Source organism: Aedes aegypti, chromosome 3 (genome assembly GCF_002204515.2).
Source record: "Aedes aegypti strain LVP_AGWG chromosome 3, AaegL5.0 Primary Assembly, whole genome shotgun sequence".
Lineage (NCBI taxonomy): Eukaryota > Metazoa > Arthropoda > Insecta > Diptera > Culicidae > Aedes > Aedes aegypti.
The window spans coordinates 344,370,673-344,395,820 of NC_035109.1; the positions used below are offsets into that span (position 1 = coordinate 344,370,673).

A 25,148-nucleotide genomic window follows, 5' to 3' on the forward strand; every position below is an offset into this window, starting at 1 on the left:
CTGAAAAAAGTTGTGGTGAAATCCTTATGGGAATTTCTGGTGGTATGTTTATTGAGAAGTATCAAGAATTCGTTACGTTATTCCTGAATAATGAAGGAATCCTTGGATATAAGAGGAATTCCCAAAAGAATCTTTGAAAAATTGTTATAGAAATCCCCGAATGAGTTCTTGGAGTCAGCCTTGAAGTAAACTCTGAAAAATTACTGAAGAAATCACTTGAGGATTTTTTATCTTTGAAAGAATTATTGGAGAAAATCCTGAATAATTAGTAGCGGAACCTTTTAAGAAACCACTGGAAGAAAACCACCTGAACGTATGCCTGAAGAATTTTCCCCGAAGGAATTTCTGGGTAAATCTTTGGATAAATTTCTGGAGGAATTGTTGATAAAATTCCTGGTAAAATCCCGGGAAGAATTTCTGGTAGAATCCCTAGTATAACCAATGGTTTTCCGGAAAGACTTCAAAATAGAATAATTGGAGGAAACCACTAAGGACTATTAATTAGAATCTTTGAAGAAATTACCATAGCCATTCTCATATCGATGTCTGTTCAGAATAATCCCCGACAGAAATCCCTCATAATTTTAGAGTTCTGTCGGAAAAATTCGTGCAAATTATAATTGGAATTCCTCATCAATATCTATTTTTCCGGTACTACAAATTTTAAATGTTCTGCTCTTCTCCACTACAGTAATCGTAGAAAAAATAATTAAAAAAAAAAATATTTACCCCCACACCCACAGATATAAAAAAAAATAACAATCACATATTCACTAGACTTGCTGAGAGCATTCAAAACATGTGAAGAAATATGGTGTTGCTGCAACGAACTTTGACAGTCGGTCAAACGGTTGCAGCAACATAAATCGGTTTGACTAACTTGGGGGCGGAGTCAATGTTGGTCAAACCGTCTGAGCGTCTGTGGGCTGCATAATGGATACCGCTACCTAGAACCAATTCCTCGTACTTTGCAGTGTTTTCTTTCACTTGCTTCGATCTTCCACTCTCAATGTATTGCACTTAAAATATCCTTTCATCGCAATCGCTAGAATCAGAGACGAACAAGAAACCGTTTCCATACGCTACCATTCTTCAATCATTATTGTAGCACGTCTTTCCTTACGTCTGACACATAGACAGCCTGCTAACCAAAAGCTAAGCCTCCCTGCTAAAAAAAATTAAACCCCAATACCCATCTCCCGCATGAACTGGCGTAGATGGAGGGGTAAATCCGGGTCTAATGTGATCCAGTTTTAAATTCAACATCGGTTCCTTCCCTTTCCACTCATCGGTATGTATTCTGGCGTCACAGGCGTCTTTGTTGCCTAGAAATAGAAGATCAGCAGCACTTATATACTGAGGGTGAATGTCCCAAGCAGTCATCTTGTCTATTTGCCACTATTACATGTTTTTTTTTTGTTACAATTCTCACATTGCTAGTAAAAGCAAGAAACTTTTCCTTACCCCGGCTGCCTAAGTACCGATCAGGCTCTGTGGAAGTCCCTCATTGGTCTTCTACGTTTAACCATTTGTATATATTACATTGTCATCTATAATAACAGAGAAAAAAAGGGGAATTACAGTTCGGTACCACACTGTCTTTGTTGGTCTTGGATAATATGCCTAATGTCCATAGAGTCATGTCATAGCGATAATGTGTTTCGAATGCCCCTCGCCGATCCACAGGGTCAAATGGTCCAAAATGCCACATTAAGGATTTGTGTCGTTTTCTCCTAATGAGATCCACATTTTAACGCCATTCGAAGTCCTGACAGTAACTTTGCAATATTTGCTAGCTACCATCATGAAAACATTTCCCAAATTTGAGTTTTTTTAAGGGTTTCGTGTAGAAAAGTTGGTTGAAAAATGGGGGTGGTTCAAAATGACCAAATGGATGGGATAGAATGCCATTTAGTATGGAGAACTAATAGTTAGCAACCAACTTTCTCCATGAGTTTGCTCTGTAGAGTACTGTTTGACTAAGCCGATAGATTCGGAATGAGCCTGCGAGTCCTTCTTCTCCGAGGCTACCATTTTCGCTGCTAGCCAGCGAATACACTCTCAGAATCAACTTTCTCGTCTGCCTGGTTTCTCTGCCTCTTACTAATTAAGGCTACTCAAATCAACGCGATTTTCACGGTGACCTGGATGGTTATAAGCCGGAACGTATTGTTTCTCTCGATTCCTCTTGATTTGTAGCACCGTGCTTCAGGCTGAAGCAGCGAATCAAATAATCAATGTTTATACGCCAGCCAGAAGACACCTCTTACTGCTTGTAATATCACCTATGTTGGGCAAAATTCTTGTAGCGCGTCGATCAGCTTTATCGGCTTCTAATACGTAAAATCGACAGGACTCTTAAAGTTTAGCCGATCATCTAACATTCCACCCCGAGATTTCAGCGTTCGATTTAGTGGTGTTACATGCCCTCCGTTGGTCCTAACTACAGCGTTGGTCCAAATATGTACTCCAGCCATTACTTTAAACTCCTTCTGGTCGGCTTCGATTTTATACTTCGACAACCGAATATAGCTCATCTAAATCAGGCATAATCTCCAACCATATTAGAATAAAGAACAATTATAAGTACAACGTTTTAATAACGAGAAATTTTCAAGAATTCAACATTTGGGAAACGTTCCCAATCGTTCCACGGGCAGCCTATATATGTTCATCATCGTATCTCTGCCATCCAACATCCAAGAATTCGTCTACGATCCAGAAAACGGGTTCGGTATCGACCGGTGGTGCCAGAAGTACGAAGACCTCTTCCTCAAGGAAGGAGCCAAGTTGAACGATGCGGCAAAAGCGCGGCTGCTGTTGAGAAGCCTCAGCGTGACGGTGCACGACAAGAACGTCAACTTCGTGCTCTCAAAGCAACCCTCGTGAGTACTCGTTCGACGAAATGGTGAAGAAGCTGAAAGAGCTATTCGGCGTCCGAATCTTTCTGTCCAGCAAACGGTTCCAGTGCTTCCAGCTTACGAAGAACGACGCTTGCGTACGCTGGGACGGTCAACTGATGCTGTGAAGATTACAAGCTCAACAAGATCGCGGCGGATCAATTCAGAAGCCTGATTTTCACCTGTGGGCTCCGATCGTCGAAGGACGCAGATATCCGAACGAGAATACTACCCAAGCTTGAAGCCAACGCGGCGGATGTATGTACCCTGGAATCACTCATCACGGAGTGCCAACGTCTGCAAAACCTCAAGCACGACACAGCCATGGTGGAACACAGGATATCGGTGAGTACAATCTGTGCAGTCAAGCAGAAGCCTTCACCGATGTCAACGGTTCCAAAGAAAAGAAGAAGACGAAGTTCGATGGTCCAAGAACATCCTGCTGGCAGCGTGGCGGAATCCATTATGTTCGCGACTGCACCTACACGAAACACTTTTGTCGGGACTGCAAGCCATCTGCCTTCGAAGGCGGCACTCAAGAAGAAGAAAAATGTGAACAGGATTTTTTCCATCAACCAGGTCAGCTGCACTTGAAGAAGGAATAAATAAATAATCTTAACGGTGAATATCAACGGGTCTCGAGTCACTCTGCCGTCGGACATCCATCGTTTAGAAGAAGCAGTGGAAGAAGAAGTTAGGCTCGCCAACGCTGACTCCCACAACACGGACTGCCCGGACTGCTTTAGGTGATGCTCTTCATCTACTAGGTGGGCTCCGATACCCAATCAAGCTCGGAGGAGTCACCAAAACCGTAACTTCCTACGTGACCAACAAATGCATCAACTTATTTGGTCTGGACTGGATCGAGCTGTTCAAGCTGTGGGATACCCAACAATGTGCAATCTACAACCAGGTGAAGCCAATCAAATCCAACGATACACAGCTGAGTATCCCGAAGTCTTCAAGCAAGGCCTCGGACACTGCAAAAAAAATGAAGGACTGACTCTATTTTAAGGTCGATGCAAATCCCGTTGTCAAGCCGAAGCGCCCAGTTCCTTTCACGTCCATGGAGAAGATTGATGCAGAGCTGGACAGACATCAATCGCTGGGAATCATCACAACAGTTGACTTCGCCTAGTGGCCTGCACCGATCGTCGTAGTGAAGGAAAGTTCGAATCTGTGCTGATCATTCAAGCGGACTGAATGCTGCTCTGGAGCCCAACCACTACCCGCTACCGCTTCCTGATGGAATTGATGAACAGCATGGTTGTCGATCTCGAAGGAGTGGACACGTTTCTGGACGACATTTTCATTTACAGCAAAACCGAAGAGGAGCACCACAAGATTCTCAACGCATTGGTCCAACGCCTTCATGCATATGGATTCGTATTGAGGGAAGAAAAGTGCAACATTCCGCAGTTGGAGGTCAAGTATCTGGCGCACATCGTAGATGAGAACGGTCTCCATACAGATCCATCCAAGGTGGAAGCCATTTTCAAGATCTAAACTCTAGCTTCGTTCCTTCCACCCTGCATCATGATACTTCGTTTGGTGATCCCGGACAGATGTCGTCAGCAGATTTTCAAGCAACTCCACCGAGGACATCCAGGAATGGAGCGGATGAAAGCTATTGCACGTGTACTGGCCGAAGGTCGATGACAACAGTGCTAGTTTCGTCAAGAAATGTGCAAGCTGTGCCACACATTCGAAGACACCGTCCAAGATTCCAATACAGTCGTGGCAGCTCGCTCAATCTCCCTGGCCCAATCAACGGTCTGTACTTTCTCATAGTGGAGCACGTTTCATCGGCTATCACCCACATCGTCTCGGAACTCCAAAGGACTCGAGGAGTGACTAGTGCAGACGCTAATCAACAGGTGGTCCAAGGGTTCGCAGTCGGCTACGTAGGTCATACCGGTGCCCTACGGTCGAAATCGACCCTTACAGCGATTAAGTGGCCGCGGGGAGAACATACTGGTAGCGCAGCTATCGTGGCGACGGCCTACTGGGTGGATACGAGCCTCTGGTTGTTCGGGGCAGGTGGAGGCCCCTTCGTCAGCAATCCCAGCTGGTGCTAGCTGATAGGGCCTGAGTCTTCAGTAGGTCAAATTGCGAAGCCCGCAGTATCAGTTCTTGATACCTGCGGTGCAGCTGGGCGCGGGCTTAGTGGTCGACCCTGCCCGCTTTCAGCGGACAACGGGAGGTGAGGACCACCCGGGAAGCTGGCAATGCGCCAGCATGCTACCTTGGTGGACCCCCATAAGCGTGTCATCGATGTTCATTGCTGCATGGCTACGCAGCTAACCTGGAGGATGCGAAGTTGCAATAGCCCCTCTCCGAAGCAATGCCTTCTTGGTGGTCCCGGAGAGACGAAGGGTTTGGCGGCAATGGAAATGGTTTAGTGGGTCGGGGGTGTAGTCCTGTTTACTGCTTGCACGTAGTAAATGGTCCCCAACCCCACACTCCCGGACCTTGGTCCGAAGTCTGTTGAGCAGATTATCCCCCCATTGCTTAGAAGGGAAAAAAAAAGACGCTTTCACGAAACCCGACGATCCCCAACAACATCAGCAGAAACCGAGTTCCTCGACGAGCTGTTTGCCTGCTTTGGCGTTCCCAACGTCATTTTTCCGACAACGGTACGCAATTCATATCGAAACAGTTCGCGGCTTTGTACAGGAAGAACGGAATTCAACATTTCCGAACATTGCCGTACCACCGCAGTCCAATGGCCAGGACACCTTCAAGATGTCATTGCGCAAAATAAACGAGAGAAAAATCATCCCAGAAGCACTTCAGACTTTTATCCAGGTCTAACGAACCACTCCCAGTCGTGTTCCGAATAGCAGGACTCCTCTCTAGTTATCGCTTGGTCGCAACATAAAGACACCTCTCGATCTCCTCCACCGCGACCAACCCGAGCCAGTGGTCTTCAATCAACGCCAGGATGAACAGTTCAACCGGAAGCATTGCGCAACTCCTCGTGTCTTCCGAAAAGGCGACATGGTCTACGCAAGCATTCTTGTTCATCATCAAACATTACTCATCGTTTCTAATCTATATCAATGAGAGAATGTGCAAGTTGAAGTTCAAAGGCCGGTTCTTCAACTTCAGCATAACAAACGTAAACAGCTCTCACTCCGGAAGCACTGATGATGATAAAGAGGCTTTTCACGCGCAGCTCGAACCGAGAGTACGACAGCTGCCCAAGCCACGACGTCAAAATCATCATAGGAGATCTAGACGCTCGGGTTGGCTAGGAGGAGGATATCAGACCCACGATTGGAAAGTTCAGCGCCCACCGACTGACGATCGAAAACGGCTTATGACTAATTGATTTCACCGCCTCCAAGAATATGGCCATTCGTAGCACCTTCTTCCAGCACAACCTTCCATACCGATACACCTGGTGATCACCACAGCAGACAGAATCGCAAATCGACCACGTTCTGATTGATGGACAGCACTTCTCTGATATTATCGACATCAGGACTTTTCGTGGCGCTAACATCGACTCTGATCATTATCTGGTGATGGTGAAACTGCGCCCAAAACTCTTCGTCGTTAAAAACGTACGGTACCGACGGCCGCCCTAGTGTGGAGCCCCTCTTGAGGCCTGCTGGAGAACAGTGAAAGTAGCCATCAACAAAGCCGCTGCCCAAGTAAAAAGGAAAGCTGAAAAGCAAGAGTATTTGCTGAACAATGGCTGATTAATAGTGTACAAGGCTGAACACCGTGATAGCTGAACAATAATTTGAAGAAAAGCTTATTAAACATTCTTATTCAGCAGTATACTCAAAGCTGAATATCAAGTTGAACAAGCTATTTTCTATCTACAATTTTAACTTTTGTTCAGCCATTATGGTTGATATTGATTAAAGGTTATTTAATGCTTTAATCAAATCAACAGCCATTGTCAAAAAATTGTCCAGCTGTGTGTTGACAAAAATATACACACCAACGTTTGGGTAAAACACTAAATTAATTATTAAAAAACTGTTTCATCGAACTCATCGAACAACAAATTTTTACATCCAGCAGTGGACATGCCCTAAACACACACGGGCCTAGCGTTTGTCGAAAAAAAAAACACCTGAATTCGGCATCCATGAGCTTGAGTAACAACAAGATAGAACAATACACTCGCTCACAAAGATTTCTTCATCACATTTTCATTTAATTGTACGGAATCATAATCATTACCAACTTTCGTTGACAACAATTAAACAGCAGCAATTAAAAACTATCGAGAATCGAGAAATTTAAAACAAAAATCACAACACACAAAACACTAACTTAAGTGTTTTTTGCATAGCACTGATATCCCTTCTCCAGCCTCAATGCAACCTTTAACATAGCCCTTAGTCAATAAGTTATTCTCTTGCTTTTGATAATGCTCACACAGTCTCATATGGAGCAGATGTCAAAGTAAGTGGTTATAAATCAGTGGATCCCAGTTCAATTCTCAATTGTTAATATTTACTAATCTTCATTTCTAAAAATTCCAGCACACATCTCCCCTATGTGTTTGAAATTGTAAGTTGCGTTGATAAAATCCAATACTATGAACCTGTAAATATTTTAACATTTTTTGGTTTACTGTTGAATAATGGATGAATAAGCGATTGTTAAGCTTTCGAAGGCTGCCATCTGTTCTTAAAATAGAATTATCGTTATTGAAAAGGGGTTGAATAAGCGCATGAAGCTTAAGGCTGAATAAAATTGCCAGAATCAGATGTTTATCAGCTGAACAATAGTGTATGCAGGCTATGAACAGAGCAATTCTCGCTGAAACCAGGCCGCCATCGGCACCCATCGTTAGAATTCCAATTTTATGTCACTGATCGCTAGTTTTCGATAAAACTTAAGGGTGGTCCTTTCTGTTTTCTCAAATTGGTGGACCCCTCGTACGCCAGCTAGCTGAACAGTTTGCGAAAAAGCCCATTTTTTGATAAATCTTGGGTATTTCTTCACGGGATATGTCTCATATTTCGCTTGGAACACATAGCAAACTTAGTGGCATCGTATAGAGAAAGGATATAGCTTTCATTTAAACTTGAAAAAAAAATTGGCGGCCATTTTGGATTTGGCCGCCATCTTGAATTTTGTTAGAAATATCGGTTTTTCACCATTAGCGCACCGCTAGTTTTGAATTCTGAGATCACCATCAGAAAGCTGAGGAAAAATTGCGTAAGATAGGCTACAGATACTAGGTGAGCAATGGTATTTACCCTATCAAATGAACGATTTTCTAAATCATGTTATACGATTTTGGCGTATATGGCGAGTGCAATCAATACAAACATCATTTTTTGTACAACAAAGAAACAAGTTTTCAACCTTTGGTGTTTTATTCGAGTCGAGTAAAGAATAAGAATATTATTTTTAGTGAACAAATCTGGCGGCCATCTTGGATTTTGACGCCATCTTGATTTTAGGTAGTAGAATTAATTTTTCACCTTGATAGCTCTCAGCATGTCGAATTTAGAGGCTACCAATAAAAAAAGGTTACGTACCGTAATCCGGGGTATCATTGATCAGCGGGGTAACATTGATCGGAATGACTCATCTCATCAAAAGTTCGTATTATCATTTATTTATGAAACATTTCCAAATCATGAATGGTGCTTCTCTTTCTTATATTCATAAGCTAATAAATGTTAATATTTTTGTGGAAATTGCGTTTACCTTATGCGTAAATTTGTCAACTTTTCGAAATAATGATTTTGATTGGTTAGGATGACACTACCGAAAATTCATGTCTCACATAAGTTCTGCAAACGATATAAGCAAGGAAAATGTGATTCTTACTAAAAATGACATCGCCGAAAACGATTCCGTTGTCAAAACTTTTATAAGTATGCTCAATTAAGCAACATTACCGAATTACTGTTAAGAATGTAAAATTCCCTTTGGAAATTGCCTACCTTTAGGCGTATTCCGAGGTTCGAGGTGTTTTTAATTTTAAAATAACTCAAAAAGTAAATGACTTGTAAGCGTTTGGCCTTCATATTCGGCTTCAGGGGCCATGATTTAAGTAAGTAACGACATTTTCAGTATTACCGAGCGTTGTTTATATAGATGATCAATGTTACCCCATATCAACTAAATCAAAAAATCGCCTAAAACATTTTTTTAACATGCTTAAATCTTTCAATAAACAAAATACAGTATATAGTCTCGAGCTATGGGTGGCAGTACTTGTTTTAAAAATATAAAACCTGCAACATTTGCATTTTCAAACGAAATATTGAAGAAACATTCAGAAAAATGATCAATGTTACCCCGGATTACGGTATACTCTTCTTCTTATTATTCTTCATTTTACTGATGTAACGTCCCTACTGGAACCAAGCCTGATAATCAGGTTAATTAGTTATAAATCCAGGTTATTAAACAGAAATTTTCTTTTTTAATGCGATTTCTGACAACAGAATAATTCTTCGACATATCTTCGAATTCAGTAATAATAAATAAATAAATTCAATAAATGAAGACCGTCAAAAAACATTGATTGTATTAAACAAACATTTTTTTACCCTATGCATTGTTGTTCATTGTATGAAGTTTATAGATTGCGTGTCGGGACATTAGTAAGCCTTGTGGTAATATCTGTAGTTCTAACGTAAAACATTGACAAAAGTGCATTAATTTATAATGAAAGTCTTAAATTTTGAAGCAAAAAACATCCTTGATTTTCTAAGCCATAAAGTATCGTTTTTAGTACCGCCCAACATGCATGTGAAAAATAGCGAAATTGAATGGTGAGAAGCAGGTTTTGTTCTAATGTGGACGTAATGCCGAAACGCAGGTGTATAATTTCGAGGTTAGAAAAACTGGCGGCCATCTTGGCTTTCGACGCCATCTTGGTTTTTAGTTGCATGATTTTTTACCATCTCAGTGGTCATCATGTTGAATTATAAGGCCTCCGTTAAAAAAAAAAAACAATCAGATTCTATCTTTCTTATCTTATCTCAGCTGTTCAACTGATTGTTCATTTGTATCAATGGTTTTAGACCAAATAAATGAAAGAAATAATGAAATTTTACAACTCGAAGATATGCCGAAGAATAAGCGTTAAAAAATCCTATTTGATAATTAGTTTTTAAAACTAGTTAAGCTGGAGGGCTGGCTCTGTAGTAGGGACGTAACGTGAGGAAAAAGAAGAACAAGAAGAAGAATAAGTGTAACGGTAGCATTGAAATTCAACATGTTGAGTGCTAACAAGGTGAAAACTCATTCTACTACTTAAAACCAAGATGGCGTCAAAATCCAAGATGGCCGCCAGATTTTTTCACTCAAATTAATTTTCCTATTCTTCATCTGTCTCAAATAATACACCAAAGGTTGAAAACTTGTATCTTTGTTGTGCAAAAAAATATGTTTGCATTGATTGCACTCGCCATATACGTCAAAATAGTAGAACATGATTTAGAAAATCGTTCATTTGATAGGGTAAATACCATTGCTCACCTAGTTTCTGTATCCTATCTTACGCAATTTTTCCTCAGCTTTCTGATGGTGATCTCAGAATTCAAAACTAGCGGTGCGCTAATGGTGAAAAACCGATTTTTCTAACAAAATTCAAGATGGCGGCCAAATCCAAAATGGCCGCCAAATTTTTTTCAAGTTTAAATGAAAGCTATATCCTTTCTCTATACGATGCCACTAAGTTTGCTATGTGTTCCAAGCGAAATATGAGACATATCCCGTGAAGAAATACCCAAGATTTATCAAAAAATGAGCTTTTTCGCAAACTGTTCAGCTAGCTGGCGTACAAGGGGTCCACCAATTTGAGAAAACAGAAAGGACCACCCTTAAGTTTTATCGAAAACTAGCGATCAGTGACATAAAATTAGAATTCTAACGATGGGTGCCGATTGCGGCCTGGTTTCAGCGAGAATTGCTCAACAGCTTTTGCTCAAACAAAGGCTGAATAGAATTAGTTATAAATGGGTTTGAACAGCTTGAAATTGTTACCTGGGTGAGAACAACGTTCGGTAAGTGGGACGGAGTCGAAGGAACTATTGGTTCGACGAGAATGTAGCCAGATTCTGGAGAAGAGGAATGCGGCGCGGGCGGTTATGCTGCAGCAAGGAACCCGACAGAACGTGGAACGTTATAGATGGAAACGGCTCCCGCATCATTCGGGAGAAAAAAAAACGCCGCCTGGAGGAGATGGAGTGCGATGGAACAGCTGTGCCGGTCTCAAGAAACTCGTATGTTTTATTAGGAGCTCAACGCATTCCGCAACGGCTTCGTGCCGCGAGCCGAGATGTGCAGGGATAAGGATGGGAGCATTCTGATGGACGAGCGTGAGGTGATCGAAAGGTGGAAGCAACACTTCGACGAACACCTGAATGGCACTGAGAGCACAGACAATGAAGGACGGGATAACGGAGGAAATGCCTTCGTCTGTACTGCAGGTGATGCCCCCACTTTGAGGGAGGTTAAGGATGCCATTCACCAGCTCTAGAACAATAAAGCTGCTGGTAAGGATGGTATCGGAGATGAACTCATAAAGATGGGCACGGAAAGGCTGGCCATTTGTCTGCACCAGATGATAGGCACAATCTGGGAAACAGAACAGCTACCGGATGAGTGGAAGGAAGGTGTTATATGTTCCTACAACAAGAAACGCGAGAAGTTAGATTGTGAATACTTTCGAGCGATCACCATTCTAAATGCGGCCTACAAAGTATTGTCTCAGATAATCCTCCGTCGTATGTCACCTGTGATAAACGAGTTCGTGGGAAGTTATCAAGCCGGCTTCGTTGACGGCCAATCAACAACGGACCAGATCTTTACTGTACGGCAAATCCTCCAAAAATGTCGTGAATACCAGGTCCAAACGCATCACCATCGATTTCAAAGCAGCATACGATAGTATCGACCGAAGCTCACGAGACTGATAAGAGCGACCATAGAAGGTGTGAAAAATTGTGTGAAGGTTTCAGGAGATCATTCCAGTTCGTCCGGATCCCACCGAGGACTACAGGACTACGGCAAAGTGATAGACTTTCGTCCCTGTTCTACCTTGGATCCTTGATGATGGCTAACAATAACGTTAGCCGTGAAATACGGAGGCGTATCATCAGTAGTAGTTGGGCCTACTATGGCCTCCACAAGAAGCTGCGATCAAAAAAATCACACTCACACCAAATGTACCATGTACAAAACGCTCAGAGGGCGGTAGTTCGGGCATGAAACGTGGACGATGCTCGAGGAGGATTTGCAAGCCCTTGAAGTCTTCGAACGTCGGGTGCTAAGGACGACCATAGGCGGTGGAAAATGGTGTATGGTGGCGAAGGATGAACCACGAGCTCGCCCAACTCAACGGCGAACTTAGTATCCAGAAAATGGCCAAAGTTGAAAGGATACGATGAGCAGGGCATGTTGCAAGAATACCGGACAGTAACCCATCAAAGATGGTGTTCGCTCACGATCCGGTTGGTACAAGAAGGCGTGAAGCGCAGCGAGCTAGGTGGGCGGATCAAGTGCATATCGATTTGGCAAGCGTGGGGCAGAACCAAGGATAGAGACATGGGGGCACGAATCGAGTATTATAGCGTAAAATTGTTGATCCAGTGTCATGTTGTTAACTAAATGAATGAAATGACAAATTAATTAATTAAAGTCGTGTGTCGTGTGTGTAGCGAAGCAAGAATTCTTGTTTCATCACCAAAGATCAAACACTACTCATCGTTTCTAATCCATATCGAGAATAAAAAAAGTAAATTACCAAGGAATCATCATTATGTCAATTTGACAGAACCGGGACAAATATTTTGCGCCCAAATCCATCACCTTTTGGCACCAATGTTAGTCAGGATCAAGTATCGCATCAAAAAATGACCACCCATCAATTAAAGACCCTAATTGAAATTGATGGTAAACAAACGCCACATCGATCCTAATCGATTAGCTACCAATAATGGACGGACGGCGGCCGGCCCAACAAGAGAATGTGGCAGAATGCCAATACAACAAACTAAACCCATCGACCACCCCAACCGCACATATTTGCAAAACGTGACTAATTGTCTTAATTACCGAGCAAACACCCAGATCAGCTTCATTTCAGCAATGATTCCATGATTGCTCATATGACGTTTGCGATTGGTTTATTATGATGATGGTGATAGGAGTTGCAGTTGAAGGTTATTATCTTTATTAGATACAAGGTTGGATGGACACAGGGGACTGTTGCGATATTGATATTTCATTTTATGGTCTTGTATTATTTTTTTAAGAAATAAGTATACCGTTTTATATCAAATTTCTGACATGACTCATATTTCGAACAATGACGATTTTAAAGATAAGAATAGATTTTAAACATTTTTTTTTAATTGCAGCTAGCTTAAATCATAGAATAATTGATCATCATGTGAAGAAATTTGAGTATTTTTCTTGAACAATCGCGTTAAAAAGACAAGTGTATGGAAATTGATTCATGTTCGATATTTGAGACAAAACGGTATCAACAATTGTCGTTCATGAATCACATAATGAAGGAAGAGTTTGGAAACCTCTAGCATGAGACCACGTGGTTTAATAACAATCCCTTATCGACACATATTCACGAGTGGGGTTTTCATATATTGCATTACCAGAAAGAGTACGTTATGAAAATGTAAATGTAAAATAGTGCACTGCATTCTGAAACATCAAAATGACCATCTTATTCAGAGATTTTCATATGCTTATGGTTCTCCGAACACCCTGATTGTAACTCAATTGTTTGTACATTTTTTGAAATAACTAAATCATAAAAGCTTTTCTGACATGCGAGGTATGGGACTATAAATTCTAAATGCAAGCTATGAGAGAGATAAATTCAATAATCAGTCGATAACAAAACTCAAGTACTGATCTGCTGCCATTATAATTTTACCATAATGTCTTTGTTGACTAGTGACGAATAGATCAAAATTTTCATTTCCATGAAGGCAATCTTCTACAACCGATCAATCCAGGGCTGCTGATTACTCGCGCTTACAGAAAAACGATGAAACTTGCATACAAGTGATCTGTAAGTATCAATGATGGGAAGCGCCTAAATGTAGGCAATGTATGAAGCTCTCAAATTATTCTCTTTTTACTGACACCAAGAAAGAGAACAGATTACAATATGGAAACCGTTTTAAGGTGAAATGGGATTTCAGTAACACTTAATTTAGATATGTAGGGAGAATTAATGTCTGAGCAGATGACTTAAATTTTATGAGCCATCCCATGTGCAACGCAGTATTATGTTAACTGAAACTGCCATTAATTTACCATTTCCGTCAGCGAAGCCTTGGAACTCGGAACAGCGGCGGCAACACAATCCATTCCAGCCGCCCACATTCTGCTGTGACGATCCCCCGATAAGTTTGAAGAATTTATGCAAAATCCAGCATTAACGCTCGTTTTGTTGTTCCACTTCATTTGCCACTGCCGAAATACCTCCCACTCTTCTTAACTTTCAACGTCCATGCGGAGAGACAGAGAGCGAGGAAAGTTTTGCAATTGCATACCTGGTCTTTCTCGAATAACCGGATATGGAAGCATCTAACTAGGACTTGCAAGCCCATTGCCGAGCATCAGTAAATTGCCTTCGGATGGTTGTTATTTGCCTGTGTGTAGTTTCTCTTTGGACAAAGTGGCGAAGGGGGCAACGAGGTTTGTCTTACAGTAGGCTCACAGAGTTAACTAGTGGTTTTCAATCTGGGAGAGGTGGCCAACACCTCGAATTGAATGGTTCCTGTTAACAAAACCCGAACACCTAACACTGAAATAATCAAAAGTTTAGTCACGCCGGCTTTGATTCTTATCTTGTTCCTGTAAGATTTCGAATATCCCATAAAGTGTTACTTTATCTTGTCAGTTATACTTTCAATTATTTAGAAGATGACTGCAATACATATTAAACATTCACCGATAGTAATATTTACCTTAACATTTTATTTAAATTCTTTATTAGTATCATTCCAAACATTGTTCTGTGTTGGACAACCCTATCATCCTAATTTGGTGACATTTTGTTAACAACATATTACGTTTCATTTGCCGTATCAGTTCAGATTTTTACAGGTGAGTTGATTTCACCTGCTTATGAGAGAAAAAAGACGCTTTCAATGCACTTAACCTAACTTAACCTAAATATATAACGCATTAATCGTGGCAATAGAAGATTGCAACGATTTTTGCCTGAAATTATGAATTATTTTATTTGACACTAGCGGTCCCGGCAAACTTCGTCTCACCATCAAGTAGGCTGTTCTACAACGTCATGTAATTTCCCATACAAGATGACACATTACAGTTAAACCTTCATGACTCGATGTTCCATTACTCGATATCGACTCATGGAACCATACTAAAGATCAAATTTTATGATTACTATGATGGTCCCCTCAAACAGCTTACCATTGCATTGCTGTTCCATGACTCGATATTTCCATGAGTCGAAGGTCCCTTCAATATTGACTCATGGAGGGTTGACTGTATTCATCACCCGTATTCCCAATTATTCCGGAGATTTTTCCACACTTTATACTCGCAAGATCACGTCGCATGCTTTGGCGAGTGCAGCAGTGAAAAACTTACGTCAATCGGTTTATCCGTTTTAATGTTATTTCGTGACATACAAACACCACTTCATTTTTATTTATATAGTACACTGAGACAAAAATACTTAGGTTTTCCATAAATCAAGACTTATGAACCAGGTATCAGGTATCAGAAGGCCGGCTCCAGAGGCACGTTCCCCGCCATTTGGGAGATTTGTGCCATCGCCATATTTGAGCCTATTTCATCATCTACCCGATGGAAGAGGAAAGGGAAGGGAAAGATGGGAGGAAATAGGAGTGGGGTCCCTTGAAGAGGGAAGATCGCATAAGCGAATTGAGAGCATGTAGCTCCATACCACAATGGGTTCGAGCAGCGCCCTAAAAAGGGCACTGCAAAACGCAAGAGCGTAAAGAGAGCCTATAGCTCATTACCACAGCAGGTTAAGAATAACAGAATGTCCTGAAGATGCAGGCTTCTGAATTCAGTTTCACTTAATAAGTGTTTACCAAGTAATGGGAATCGCATTTGCGCAAAAACTGGACAGTTACATATCAGGTGATACGAAGTTCCATAATCGGAGTCACAACTATCACACACAAATGATTCAGCACGCTGAATATTTGCCATGTGATAGTTGAGTCGGCAGTGACCTGTCAACGCTCTGACCAAGAGACTGCAATTCTGCTTTGACAGATTTGTTAAATACTTCGCCACCCTTGGAGATGGCTCAGTAATGTACAATTTTGTTTGACGACACGACTCCAAACTATTCCAATATTGCTTGTGCTGAGTTGCCGCCCAAGAATTAATCTGAAGCTTCACCCAGCAAGTTGGAATAGGCGGCTCAGGGCCAATGGAGTCATGCGATGCTCCATCGCGAGCTAGCTCATCAGCCAATTAATTTCCAACGATGGAAGAATGGCCAGGTACCCATACAAGGTTTACAGAGTTGACTGAATTCAGTTCCTCAATTTGAGTTCGACATGTGATAACAAGCTTGTGAGATCACTCGAAGCAAGGACAATGGTGTCCCAACTCACCGGAAGTGGAAACATCCGAATCACTAGGATTTCCAATGGACGGAGAGAATCCATGGAATTTGGTCACAAAAAATTCCCAGTGTATGTAGCGATGATCAGATAATGATTCATCATCTGATACATGCCAATTCGTCAACTTGTGACTGATTCTGTTCGAGCAGAGCATCATTTCTAACACTTCTTCTCTAGCAGATACCATGAAGGTTGGGCGATTCCCTAAAATAAGTAATTCAAGATTTGAACTACTTAAGCACTTTATCAGACTGGAGCTTCTCAAATTGATAGCTGAACTGCTCCAGATGATGTGATGAGTATTAGCATCACTGCCCACAATCAGCAGAAGGCCTCTTCATAGGCAGTGAACGACAACTCGTTTGAAATCATCCATTGGGGATGGTTCATCATGTGGTAAATACACCACAAAACGAAATACGTATTTCCTATTGAGGTCATCAACAGAAACATCAATTGTGACATCACATACATCTCTGGTTGTTAACTCAGAAATGAGTGTAGCAACGTCAGCGCTATTTACAAGCACGCATGCACGAGGTATAGCACGCGAGTTTGCCATTTTATGTTTATGAAAGTAACAAAAACTGGGACCACAAGGTTACCTAGATAAAAGTTCACAAAAGTAAGGTTTTTGCGTCATTTGAACTGTACCATTTACATGAGTCTACAAAGATTGATCGTTGCTGATATTTTATGCTGAAGATTGGTCTAACTAAGCTATCCTAACCGTAGCCACTACCCAAACTAGGCAGGATTAAGCTTTTCGCAATCTCAGAACGAAAAAGACCAGCAGAGAAAAATCCAGATCGGTATCTCTTAAAAGTCGCCAAAGGCGAAAAGCACAGAACACACTGTGTAATACGCATAATGCGAAACCATAGAGGTGAAAATTTAAACTAAGTTACAACGTATTAATAATCCCACCCTTATTTAGCCTCAGGCTTGAGACTTAAGAAGGGCAGCCGATTATCTCGGAGAAACACAAGGTCACCTGCACCATTGCTCCGGGTAGCACAGGAAGGGCATAATACTGTAGAGGGCGCCCTGGTACTCCACAGGCTCCGTTTGCGATTAGGTTTTATTTAGACCCCCCTAACCATTCATTCTTAGGCACGGTAAGCTTAAAGCCGCATGAATTAGGGGTCACCTGTTAGGTGGACTTTTACCACCGGAACAGGCAGTCCGTAGTGTTAATTCTTAGCCAATTGAAACAACCGCTACCGACACTACGCGGCTATCTAGGCTGATCGGGAAAAGGAAGTTAACATTGATGATTAACTCCTGACGTGCCCAATCAGCCCTCAAACAGCTTACCATTGCATTGCTGTTCCATGACTCGATATTTCCATGAGTCGAAGGTCCCTTCAATATTGACTCATGGAGGGTTGACTGTATTCATCACCCGTATTCCCAATTATTCCGGAGATTTTTCCACACTTTATACTCGCAAGATCACGTCGCATGCTTTGGCGAGTGCAGCAGTGAAAAACTTACGTCAATCGGTTTATCCGTTTTAATGTTATTTCGTGACATACAAACACCACTTCATTTTTATTTATATAGTACACTGAGACAAAAATACTTAGGTTTTCCATAAATCAAGACTTATGAACCAGTCAAATTATGGTTTCATTGCACGCTTAAACATTTCTAAAATGGAATCATAAGTTTCATAAGTGAGAGCTTTGAATTTTTTAACAAGAATTACTTGAAATCATTATCATAGCAATCGCTAGAAGAACTGCTCCGCTTTCGATGTTGGCTACAAGTTAATCGAATACAGCTCATTTGTTTCATTTGTTATCAAAACATGTTAACTTTTGAGCACGCCTGAAATAAAAGGCTAATATTATTAGCGATTGATAAATGGAATTAAGTTATTATTGCGTTTATTTCCGAATTTCATTGATTGACATATGAAATTGATTACTAAAATTCTTCACCAAAATCATAAGTAAAACTTAAAAATTTCAATAATAATCGTTGTGGCGCCAAATTATAATTATTCCTTAAGAAATTATTAAGTTTTTTTTTGCCTCAGTGTATAACTCGCCAATTGTTGAACGAAAAAATGCTCGCTAGGGTAGAAGCACCGGTTTTGGCCGTACGTCAGTTGTAGCCATAGGCAGTGCTGGAAAAGTTCGCATCACGAAGCAGCTCACGAGTGTATACTAACGCATAACAAACATCACAGACTCGGGATCTGGCTAGGTGTGAGTAAGCCCGCACCCGTCTGCTCGGGAGAACATGTCAAAAGAAGTAGCAACAAGCTCGCGAGCGTTTACTCGCGAGTAACCGAGCAAGGTGTGATTTATTATGGTTTTGACAAACAAATTAATTGTATAACCATCATATCGACAGTAAACTACTAGTTTGTAGTCAAAAGCCCTTGAAAACCATAAATCTCGGAGGGTAAGCAGCTTTTTTTTCCCAAAAGCACAATATGACTCTGAGCAGCTCCGAACACGTTCGCGAATCACTTTTAGCTTCAGTTACTCGGGAGTCGACAGATGCAAGTAAGCCAGCGCTCTGACGCTCGGGAGCGTTTGGTTTTGTTTTTGTTCCAGTTCAGATGAAGCGTTCGCCACTTTCCATCACTGGCCATAGGGGATTATACACCGTTTTACATAGCCAACCAGCATGAAAACTTTTGTGTTAAGTAGATCACATTCACATGATAGAGCTACATTCATTTACTCGTCCAAATTGATTCAAAATATAAGAAAAAAAAATCATTTTCCTTATAATTTTAACTCCCATACACCTAATTTGGCCAGGGCACTTTAGGAACCGAAATTAAATCTCTGGAGAAAACTGTTTCCGTTGGCCTATATTGACCAACGAGATTTTCAAAACGAAAAAATGGTATTAGCTCAGTTTTGATATTTTACACACATAATATGGATTGACAGCTTGCATTTGACACATTTATACATTCAATTTTTATTGACATTTTCTCTTAGGCTGGCCAAAACCGGTGCTTTTACCCTAATTGTTGAACACGCCATAAGAAATACACGGACTGTTCAACAATAGGCGAGGTTTTTAGCCGTTCAACATTAGGCGAATTGTCCTAGAAGATTAAAGATAGATAGATAGATTTGTTCCAATGTTTCATCATTGGATATTATATGTTACTCATTGGTGCTATACAAGGGAGGAAGCCTCAGAATCATTTCAAAAATTTTATTTTGAACTCTCTGCAGAGCTTTCTTCCTGGTATTACAACAGCTATTTCATATTGATACCGCATACAACATGGCTGGCCTGAAAATTCGTTTGAATATCAATAGCTTGTTCTTAAGACAAAGTTTTGATTTTCTATTAATAACGAGTTAGAGACAGTTTAAGTTTGGCTTGAATGCCCTCAATGTGATTTTTGAAAGTTAAATTCTTATCTAGCATGAGCCCTAGATATTTAACTTCATCTGGCCAATTTATTGGAACCCCATTCAACGTGACAACATGTCTACTTGAAAGTTTAAAATAAAGAACTTTCGGTTTATGTGGGAATATTATCAGTTGAATTTTGGAACCATTAGGAGAAATCATCCATTTTTTAAAGTATGAAGAAAAAATATCCAATTTTTTTTTGCGATCTACTTCAGATGACACGCAGGCTTCGTCCTTTGGCGTCCTGTGTCATCAGCATTTATTTACAATCTAAATATTTGGATTGTGTGACGTATACTACCATATCGGTCCGCAGTGCTGTGGATTTAACCTCAGTCAACCGAGTAGAGATATTTTCTCACAAGGCAAGACTTTATAAGTGTGTCCGAGTTGCCGCTAAGAACTGAACGGAAAAAGTATAAAATCATACAGAAGTCTATGAACGACTTTAAGGACTTAACAAAGCGCAAATTTTCATGCAAACATTTTGAGGATTTCTATTTTTGTTCAAAGATATTGAAGTTTTTCTGTTAAAAATCCTTTGTTTTTCAGGGAATTTCATTAGAATTACAAAAAAAAACACATATGTATTATTTTAATATAATGTACAATTTCATGTTGTCTTTTGAATGCCGTCAAAATTTATTTTTTTTATTTGCCCCAATCAGAGATATTCACAATCAAAGATGACATAAATTAATTAACTCATTACGCGTGGTAAAGATAGACAAATTATGGGTGAAATTATGAAAAAAAAAATCCACGTGCTTGGCTGGGATTTGAACCCAGGACTCTTGTATCCTAGACGAGCGCTTTACCAACTAAGCTACCGAGCCACTTGGTGATCCAATAACTGAGTTGGTTACAAGTTTAGAATTCAAATCCCAACAGACCACGCGGACCCATTTCATAACCCATATCCATTCATAGCGACACTCACCAAATTACGTATTTTGTAAAGCTCTAAAAGTGTTTCATAGACTACTTTCATGAGATATTTGAATTTAAAACGCTAGAGCCAGAAACCCCGTTTTGTACGGACCACCCTATGTAACCGAAGGAAAAAAGGTCCAAATCGGTAAAAAAACTTTTTTCGGCTAAGTTGCTTGAAATTGAATGGTCTAGAACTTTGCTGAAGCATTTATAATATAATTTCTACAATTAAGAAAGTTAGTTACATTATTTCTTTGAAAATGTGGTTGGGGGACCACTTAGCGTCCACGTTCGGACTTCAAATTTTTACCTGTTTTTTTCTTACCAAAACGAGCACTTTAAAATGACGAACTTATAACATTTCGCATTTTAGAAAAATAAGGGACGACCTAATGTTCGTTCTTCTTTTTTTTTTCAAGAAAAAATGAATGTTTTTTGAGACACTGGTGCAAAAATTATAAAGATATCATAAAAAATCAAGTTGTTGGAAACTGGGGGAGAGGAGATGCTTGTCAAAAATTGTAGTTTGTCCACATTTAGTTTAAATATCGTACAAAATACATTCGTACAAATGAAAATATTCGATCTGTTTTGCCATATTCAAAATAAAAACTAATTAGGCTCAAATTTGAGGCGATACGTAAACTTTTTATCGATTTTAAAACAACTTTACTCTTTTAAAAAAGCATGCATATTTCAAGGATGTGTAACTCTCAATAATACAGTGGGATTCTGTTTTTGGCAACAAAATCGAAATTTTCAGTTGTTAAAAACGGGACCATGCAAAAATCGGAACCCATTTTTTAATTTCGAAAATATCATTTGTACGTTGTAACATCATCATTATTAAACCCACCATTTGGTTTTGATTTTTGAACGGTCCACTTCGAAGCAGATTTCTGTAAGATAATAAAATGCTTTGAATCTATAGACACGTCATATTAAACGTGTCAGATGCTCCATACGCTTTTCATTGTTGAAATATCTCCAATAATGTTTTACGAGATTCATGTATATTATTTGTAGGCATATGCCATATAAAAACAATAATCACATAAGTGACCTGTATTCAAGAACTAGATGATTCCTCAAAACAGTGTAAGAATACATAGATACAAAATACTTCAAAAGAAACATATCTACCTAAATAAGTTCTAGGTGTTACAAAACTGAATGATTTTTTTTTTATTTTAATGAACAAAACAAATTAGTTTACATTTTAAGCCAAAGCGTCAAATATGACAATACAGTCTTACCATAACTCAATGTTGAAGGGACCATGGAGTTTAATTCGTAGAATACACAAATAAACTTTACATCACTTTGATTTGAAATGATTTTTAATTGTGTTTTAGAAGTTGAACTTTTATGTTATAAATCAACCATATGAATTTAACACAAATTTGCAAGCTCCGGCTTTGAAACCCCAAGTGCCCAATAAGAATCTTCAGATGTCCGTTAAGGATCCACTGAAACCCGCTAGAAAATATCTCGCTAGAAATTCACAGGACCTTGCTTAGAATTCTCAGAATTTTGCTCAGGAGTCAGATAAGAGTTCACAGCTGCCCTAGAGCTTGCTAGGAATTTTAAGGGTATCGCTTAGAATTTTAAGATTCCGCTGAGAATTTTCAAGTCTCCGAAGGAAATTCTCAAAAGTTCATAAGAACTTCCCAGACTATCACTCGCAATCTCCAAATTCCGCTGAAAATCTATTCAAAATCCTAAAGATTTTGTCCAAAATACTCAAAACACAACTATAAATCGACAGTATTCCGCTAGAAACTCACAGGAAGCCTTAGAAATCGACAGATTTTGCACCTCAATAACTGATTATTCTCGAAATTGCACAAGTTACCCCTATTGTCTGGTAGGAATATCCATATTTCGATCAGTATTTTCAAGAAACCGCTGAAAATTCTCTTGAGCCTACTATGATAACATAGGATCCTGTTAAGATTCTCTAGAATCTATTTAGAAAACTCTTAGACCCAGCTAGGGATCACCTTTTCCTCATAAGGAACATATAAGTCATTTAATGCGGCCCGCAAACTTGATTGAAATCTTAATATTGCACACAGTCTACTCCAGCCTAACAACACTAGTATAAAATGTCGGATCCTTTCTTGAAATGTCCAACGTCACACAGTGCCTCTTTCGTATTCATTGTACGCTTAATGACCTTATTGAAAATAAAATGTAGTTTAGACTGAAATTTATGATAAAACTTCTATGCAAGTCATAGACTTTTTGTTGCTCTTGTGTCAATGAATGTTCTTTGTTCAAACGAGCTGTTCCAAATCTGAAAAAAAAAAATCAACTTTTATTAAATGTATAACCTACCGGCATACTCAGCTGTGTTTTGCTACGACAACTCATGCCATCAAGCCGAATATAGACAATTTAATTTGTGCGAATTGCTTAATGCTAATGCTAAACAAAAGACACAATGAGTTTTGGAAAATTTACAAATTTTTAATGGTATTCGAAAAGGTTGCCAAAAACGGATCCATTTTGTTGCCAAAATCGGAGGGTGCCAAAAATGGAGCATGCCAAAAACGGAATCCCACTGTAGCTGCCTTTTCTTCTAACACGGACAGCATCAAATACCGGACAAATTCTAAAAAATAGAAATCATGGTCCAATCAAGATGGTGAGTAGACCATGATTTCTAAATTTTTCGACTTTGTCCGGTATTTGATGCTGTCCGGTACTGGGAAATCTCTCCCTAATTTTTAAATTAGTATTTAGTTTTCCGTGTATCTAACAACTTTTTTATATAGTATACCAAAGTGTTCAATACCGTCATAATCTTCGACTATAATAATTTCATTGTATATGTGAAAATCTTAGTTATATGAATTATTGAATTGCACATCTGAGAACATTGAAAACATAGTGAGATACAAATATGTTTTGATAGCTATCAATGACTTCGCTTAGATATGTATTATAACGCTGTATATCATGTTGATTTCCAAGCTTTGTAAAATAACAAAAAGTGTCTGACGGTATCCAGTTTAGGGACGAAATTGGGTACTTAAGGGTTAATAATACCGTGTATAACATTCAAAATGCCTGATAGCATTCAACACACTTTAAAAAAAATCCAGTTATTCGCATGGAAACGACATCTTTTCCTCTAGAGCTATATCAAATTGAATCTTGAACAGTAAACATCATAAATTTGATCTTCCTTACAATGGGCCAAGAGGTAAATTCCATAACAAGATATAAAAAAAACTCTGACAGATGGACAAAATAATAATTTACATTTATTTATTTATAGGAAATCGTCATTTTCAATTAAACAAACTGCTATGGATCCTGCTAGACCCCGCAATTATTTGTGCATACATTAAAAGGGTATAGGTTGAGCAACAGCATGATGTTAAAATTAGCTGCTACTACTTGCAACCCTACAAGATATGCACACTTCAATTCGATGTGAAAAAATGAGAAAACCGTTCATAAATCGTTAAAATGAAGAGCTGGCGCTTCAGTGTCTTCGGCAAAAATGTGGATTTTTACAGCACCTTAAATATTGAAGAACATTATGGAGAAAATATGATTTTTATTTTTACTCCCTAACTTCGTCAGTGTAAGAGATAGCGCAGTTCCGTCTTCGACAAAATTTCATAAAATGATGTTGCCTACAATACTTCCCTAGACAGGATTCAATTTTGATAACAAGTAAAAATGTTATTTTTTTCTCAGTGTATATCACCAGAAGTGATATTTTTCCAGTGTGTAAATGAAGTACTTAACAAATGATGAAGCTTTGTAGAACATGTCGAAACGCTAAACCCAATAGATTCAGCACAAACACACATGTCGCCCTTTCTTTGGTTTCGTCCCACTGTGGGACGCTTCGAGTCCCGGACACTTTCGTTGTAGGTCGACTTCATAATCAAAAGGGTGATAATTCATCAATCAACTACAAACACATGGTAGAAATATTGATCAGTATAGATACTAATTTTGATGGTGGAATGTCACAGATTTTGATATCTAGGTGCGCTGTCATTTTGGTAGTTATAACGGTTAAAACATCAAAATTGAGAGCCGAAAAATGTTTCACTCCATTTTAGTTTGAAAACATTTTTGTCTAACAGTTAACGATCAACGCTCCGTCATCGTAATCATCGTTATCATCGAAACTTCAAAAGCAGTTTTTCTGTTCAAAACTAAAAATTATTCGATGAAAATGTGTTCACTGTGTTTTGGTTGGGGAATAGAATACAGTGAACACATTTTCCTGTAAATTTTCTTGATTTTGAACTAAAAAACTGCTTTTGAAAATTCCGAAATCAAT

At 39.6% G+C, this 25,148-nt stretch overlaps 1 non-coding gene across 1 annotated transcript; it reads right to left on the reverse strand.

Annotated features, from left to right (window-relative positions):
* Positions 1–20,667: 20,667 nt before the first annotated feature.
* On the reverse strand, positions 20,668–20,739 carry Trnap-agg. Its single transcript has one exon. It is a non-coding gene; the product is annotated as a tRNA-Pro (tRNA).
* Between the last annotated feature and the right edge of the window lie 4,409 nt (positions 20,740–25,148).